The sequence below is a fragment of the Eutrema salsugineum genome, unplaced genomic scaffold, assembly GCF_000478725.1.
Source record: "Eutrema salsugineum unplaced genomic scaffold, Eutsalg1_0 scaffold_15, whole genome shotgun sequence".
In the NCBI taxonomy this organism is placed as follows: Eukaryota; Viridiplantae; Streptophyta; class Magnoliopsida; order Brassicales; family Brassicaceae; genus Eutrema; species Eutrema salsugineum.
This window is the reverse complement of record NW_006256867.1, coordinates 4893470-4900890: the sequence shown is the minus strand read 5'-3', so window position 1 is coordinate 4900890 and position 7421 is coordinate 4893470.

Below are 7421 nucleotides of genomic sequence, written 5' to 3'. Positions count from 1 at the left end.
AACCAACCCCTATTCCACCACGGCCATGATCTTTCCACCCGTGGCCGAGCTTCATTGGCCAACCTTGGCCACTTCACATTCTATCTTGGTTCAAATCAATCCTCATTTGACCAAGTACCATCCCACATCAACCACCATCCACCATTCACTTCCTTATCACCTCCATAACAATCCCATAATCCATCTATCACCTAAAACACCAAGTAAGTTTTCTTTTTCTTTATCTTTCAAATTCTTACATACTCAATTTCTCATCATTGCCTGATTTATTTAACACTAGAGACAGTGTAATTTAAGTCAGGGAGAGGATTTCATCCCTTACAAACCATATTTTCTTTCATGAGTCCATGCATTCTGCATTTTTCTTTACAATTTTTCAAATTTCCTTTTAAATTTTTCAAAAGAAACTTTTGATTTTTCAAAAATTATTTCAAAGTACAAATACATTTGAGGGAATAATGACAAAAATATGTGATGATAACCAACCTGTTTGCTTCTACACTACCCCCTTTATGATAGCTCTTACAAGGTTTAACACTAGACTAAGCGGTAGCTAGAATACTTGCATTACAAACTCCCACCAAAAGATTTATATTCATGGAGATTCTTTCTGAAAGGATATACTAGCTCTATTTGATTTGGACTTAATCTTGACTTAATTTCTCATTAAATGTATTGGACCAAGGAAATAAATCATACATTCAGGACTTCTTATCCTTTTTACCACTCTCTACTGATCCTGAATGGCTAGTTTATCTTTAGCTAGTTCCCCACCTTACCCAATGTTTTTCAGACCACATGCACTCTTGTTTCTATATTTTCTTACATGCAGATATGTGCAAAAACATCAGAGAGAAAAGGAACAACACAGTTTTCAGTCACTCAAGACAAAGACTGTACTTTATTGGTGGAGTAAATTCCCGAAGAGCATCATTAAATCCTGGAAACTCAAAATTTGGTATATGGTCGAACCTTAGATTCTTCCTCTATCAAAAAGGTTTTTCCCCTTTTAAAAAAAATACATTATAAAAAAGGGAAAGAGAAAAGAAAGGGAAAGAAATTTGCCTAAGAGAAGTCTAATGGTATGCCATGAGTTCCAAGGATTCTACAGATCATTATTTGAGAGTTGGAGTTTTCTAAATGAGTCCTGGAGAAGTCTAAGTCTGGGGGAGTTATAAATAAGATCAAAGAAGGAGAGATGTGCAACACTTAGATAGCAAGGAAAAGTGACTGGAAGCTGTGGACACCTACAGATCCATTCTCTCTTGCGATTTTGCATAATATCTTCTATCCTCCGGAAGCTAAAAGGTAATTTTAAACACTTTAACTCCACTACTTAAATAGCCTTTTCTATTACCAAATGCCGTCTACCCTGGATGATATGTTTTTTGAGAACTCACACCTATGCTTAATAAGTGTAGAGAGCTAGTTGACTGGAAGTTAAGTCTAAGTGTGTAGATTCTCGGGTTAACGGACTAGTTAATCTTGTATTTTGGTGAAAATTCTCTAGGCTACATCTTATTGATGCATTGTTCTTAATTATGGTCTAGTGATGTGGTGTATGTTGGGGTGCAAGTGCACATCTAATCAGCTGTAGTACTTAGGGATCGAATCCACAAGGATTTCTGTGCCAAATATTTTTCTACGGTTTCTAAGTTTATATCTAGACCAAATTGGTTTTTAAGAGGTTGGAATGTGTCACAGATTAAACTAAAAATAAAGAAAGCGAATAAACTATCATAGAAAGCAGTTGAAAAACAAATGGAAGTAAAATGAAGCAAGCAGGATTTCAAATGAAAGCAAGTAAAAATGCAGATCTAGGAAAGCAAGTAAGAATCGATTGGGTTATAAACAGTAATTAAAAATGCTGGGATTTGGGAAACTCTATGAAGATCATAATCAGATTTAAAAACTAAGGTTATAAACTGGGATTATTGGATATAAAAATATCTAGGGTTCTAGAGCTAGAGTACGACGGTATGACTACGTCATTGTCGTAATCATAACCAACTGTCTCTCGCAATTTTGACCAGTAGGTTTTCACTCTGGCCCTGAAAGGGAGAAAACACAGGAACTTGTATAGGACTCGTCAATACTCACGACTCGCCCATGGGTAGGTTTACAATCCTATGGTTGAATCGCCTATTTCATTATAGGTCGGATACTTAATAAACAAATTTGCAACAATAACTATCTAGATCAGACACTAGGTGATCAATCAACTATACATACATTAAGCACAAGAATAAACGAAGAACATCAAATAAAATCCCAATCTATAAACCTAGATGTCTTATTTGATTATGAAAGATCTTTCAGGAATTCTATGCCCAACTCAGGATCTACTCAGACATAGCTGAGGTCGACATCATCATTGATTTTAGTGAAAGCAATTAAAAACTGTAAAAAAAAGAGATGAAAGAAAGCTTCTCTATTGATGAACTCAAGGTTGAGAAATCTTCTCTACAACTAAAACGGCTAAGAAGGCTAAGGACTTGGCGGATATGTTTCCAGTTTGGGATGATGAGGAACAGGATCCGGATATTGTCAAGATTGTCAATGCAATCCATGACCCCCATTTCAAGTTCTCAAAAAACCACTGGCTTTTGGAAGGTGTTCTGGGTGCCCACATCGTCAAGGCAGAAGCAGGAAAGAGGAGCCTTCCCTCAGATGAATCAAGTCACAAGAGAACCTGCACAGCCTCTGCCTCTGCCGCCTCTTTCGTTGGTGATAAAGGGTCGGAGTTGTCGCTACTATGAAAGCGCACTTCGACCAATGCTTCAAAAAATTTTCAACCAAGATGCTGAATGGTCTTGGTAGCTGTGAAAAGCAGATCAAACTTCTCACCGACAATGTTGAATCTGTAGAGCGCGCGGTAGAGGAGTTGACTACTGGGTCGGCGAAGCACACTGAGGAAGAGGTTAAGGACAATGTTCAGCCAACCCAGCAGCAGGTCACTGGATCCAAGAAGCATGAAGGGGTTAGTACCAAAAACCCTCCGCCTATACAAAAACATTTCATGCGAACAAGATCATCAAAAGATAGGAACACTTAATACTAATGTCATTTGAATTCGAACATGTTTAATAGTGCTATGTACCATGTGAGATTATTTACTTATGTTTTAAAAACTAGTTGTTTCCAATTTTCAGACTATGATGAAACATGTTACTAAATTATAGCAATGGTGTTGTCATTTGCATATTCATGCCTGTTTGTGACAATAAACTGCAGAGTAATTCAGAGAAAGAAGATGCTCCGATGAAAGATAATGTCAACGTTGGTGCGAGTGAGAGTGTTAATGCCCCCGGGGATGCAAAAGGAAAGAAGACTGCCATGAAGGAAGAAGAGGCCCCCGAGCCTAGCTTTTGTGAAATTGACCCGAAGACGTGTGATGTTGACTTCGACGCAGTTGCACTAGCCAAAAATGCCAAAGCTAGAGCAGCGGTTCAGATAGTTGCCCGAGCAACGAGTGTCAGAAACCGACAGCTGGCTGCAACACAGAAGAGTCCTTTCTTAGGAAATAGCACCGCAAAGGTAATCATTCCAACATCGGCATCTCACTCCGGCCGTGTCCGTGGATATAATCCTTTTGATCAATCCGGTGTCAGGGCGAAGCATAAGACTCTAATGAATTTTGTGAAGCAAACCCGTAAGTAGACTTCTATACGTATGTAAGTAGACTTCCTCATATTATTATTTTCCTGTCTGACTTTTTCACTTATACAGTGCCTATCCAAGACGTCCAAAAACCTCTTCGATCGACTGGTATTACATTCTCCGGACACCGAAAAAATGGCTAGCTGATACAGTTAGTGTTTTACTATTTCATATTAGACTTCATAGATAGACTTCATACGTAGACCTAATATGTAGACTTCTTTAGTAGACTTCGTTTGCAGACTTCACTCATGAATTATTTTCATCAATGTGCAGCACATGGAAGCTTATATTAACGTACTCAAGCTGCGATTATCCAAGCATCCGGAGTGGTTTGTATCCGACCGGATTTGCTTTCTCAACTCCATGTTTGCTACTGTTTGGAGGCGTGAGTACAATGACTTCAAAAACTCTGAGCCAAATGAAGATGGTTCTGGCAAACTTCTACCACCTGGAGCGTATTCATACTACAATGGCGAATTACCTGTCTACTGCCAGACTAAAAAGACGTGGGCCTATGAAGTCGACCATTTGTACTCAATGTTGCACATCTGGGGGGACCATTGGGTAGCTATCTGGGTTTCATTTGTGACGAGGCATATCACGATATGGGATAGTCATGCGGGAACCAAACATGCATCTGACGCCCAAATTGACGAAGCTGTGGAGCCTCTCGCTGTTATGAAACCCTACCTTCTTCAGACCTGTGCACCTGATGAAGACAAGTGGAGATTTCCTTACACGCCGTTCACACATTAGCAAGTACCAGGTACGGAGATACCTCAAAACATTCAGAGTGGTGATTGCGGAGTCTACTGCCTGAAGTACATCGAGTGTCATGCTTTGGATTTGCCATTTCCCCGCAACTTTGTGATAAAAACATATTGCAAATTGATCCCAAATTGTAATGATGCATATTCCAACCCTAGGGTATGGAGAAACGACGACAAAACAAAACACTTAAACCTCGACAGAGGAGAACTGATGTTTAAACCTGACAAAAATACCTAAAAGAGAGAAAGCAACCTACAAAACAAAACCCAAAAAAAAAATCTCTGATGTAAGGGAACATAAATTGGAAAATAAATCATAAAGAGTCAAATTTTTTTGGACTTTTTTGCCCCTCAGTAAAACGAACACCCTAAAAATAAACCAAAATTGCCTTCTGTGTTCACGATAACGGTAGATGCAAACGAGTGGATACCCGATTTAACCCAGATTTTTAAAAATATTAAAATTTTTCCCATCTGTTTTGTTTTGTATTTTTCTATATTGTGAAAGATTGAAAATAATTTTTTTTTTTAGAATGAATCATAATTTTATTTTCTCATTATTTTAAGATCCATTATACTATAGTTTATTTATCAAACAATAAATTTTTCAAAAAGCATTTATAAAAAAATTCAAAAAAAAACACAAGTGTAGTTAGATATCCATTCACAAAAAAAGATATGGATGATACATGATGGACATAAAACATGGACATGATAGCGTGGATTAGTTTTAATTGATATATTCGACGTGGATATACATTTTACATTGTCTACAATATGGACATGATTGCGTGGATATGTTTTCATTGATATATTCGACATGGATATACATTTTATAATGTCTATAATCTATTCACATGATGCATGATGGACATATAACATGGACATGATTGTGTGGATATGATTTCATTCATATATTCGACGTGGATATACATTTTACATTGTCAATAACATGGACATGATAATGTAGATATATTATAGACAATGTAAAATGCATATTCATGTCAAATATATGAATGAAAACATATCCACGCAATCGTGTCCATGTTATATGTCCATCATGCATCATCCACATCATATTTTGTGAATGGATATCTAAATAGATTTCTGTTTTTGTTTGAATTTTTATAAAGGTTATTTGAAAAATTTCTTGTTTGATAAATAAGGTATAGCATAATTGGTCTTAAAACAATGACAAAATAAAATTAGAATTCATTTTAACAAAAAAAATTATTTTATATATTTCACAATACAGAAAAATACAAAACAAAACAGAAGGGAAAAAAAATAATTGTTTTTAAAATCTGGGTTTAAACCAGTATCCACGAACTCGTATCCACCATTATCGTGAACACGAGGGGCATTTTTGTATTATTTTGAGGTGAAATTTAAAAAGAAGAAAAAAGTCTCCTAATAGTTAGAAGTGCCTTTTTTGTAAGAAGAAGTGGAAAAAATGCCTTTGAGTGTAAATCACTCTTGTTTTTTTCTTTCTGAAAACCTAAAACGGCGTTAGACTTGATTTAACAACACAGACTTTAGCCCAAAACCCAATTTTAAACAAAAAGGTTCCAATAATGATTTAATTAAACGGGCTATGACACAACATTTATAAAAGACACATAAGATTAATAAAAACCTATTAAAATGATCAAAAACCCGCCACAGGACGTGAAAATACGACATGTAAGCACAAATTAACATATAAAAAAGCTTTTTTGCTGGCCTATAATCGAGGAAAAATACTATATCACAGGTATTTATACGTAAGATTAATGATCGATCTATCAAAACTAAAAAGCCACATAATTATTTTTAGTAAGAACACAGGCGAATCGTTGTAGAGACGACACATATGATTTTTGCTTTTGCAAATAATAATATAGATAGCAACAATATTCGCTATTGAACTTAATAAATTAGCATATATATAAAAACACTACATAATATTAAGTCCTAGCTTTCACACAACAATATGTTTAAAAAAACATAAAATAGCATACAAAAAAGCGCTATTGTAGACTGCCGACCTATTATAGCTTCTCCAGTAATAGCGTTTAGAGTAACCTATTTAACACGTTTAATAGCGTTATGTGTGAGTTAAGAATGTGCATATTTCTTGTAGTGGAGTTTTTCTTTGTTTCGGTGACAATACATACTCTTAATCACCATTAAATTCAAGTTATTGTTAGGAAGGGGAGAAGAAACATGCTGAGCAATATCTAGCTCGTGAATATATTGAAACAATTGAAAAAGATTTAATTTATTGTATAAAAATAAAATAAAGACATATATATAAAACGTTTATGTAAAATTATAGACGAAAATAGATCATAGAAATAATCATCTAGTAAAGACAAACAATTTCTGTTTTATATTGAATACGGAATTTGATAAACATCTTATCATGTTTCTAAAAAATAATTAAAATCTGAAAAGATCACTGATCTTGGCTTCATTGGCGATCACCATATCTTCTCTCGATACTGCGGCTAATCTTTTGCAATTCAGATTCAATGTAACGACGATTTACAAGGTCTTGATGTGTCTCGTAACAAGTACGTGCCGCATAAGACAATAACGTGATCAAGAGGCAGAAGATGATGATGACGCAGATTCTTTTAGAAGCCTTTGTCATGATTGATGAAAGAGATACCGACAAGAGCCGGTTATGTTTTTTTTTTTTCTTAAACAAAAGACTTTGGAAAGACAAAGAGGTTAGGGTTTCTTTCGTGTAATAAATCGAGAGAATGTGATTATGAGTGTGTGCTCATGTGTTTATATATATAGAAAAATTAAGTGGAGAAGAGAAACCGACCTTATATTTTTTTTTTTTACGAGGGCAAGGTTTTTCCTTTTTTTTACTGTTTCATGAGTAAAATTTATTTTCTCAGTTAACAAAAAGGAAAAGGAAACAAGATCTCAACGGTTACTTAGTTACTTGTTAGATACGATTGAAGAGCAAGCTTACTTAATTTTTGGTCGTATTTG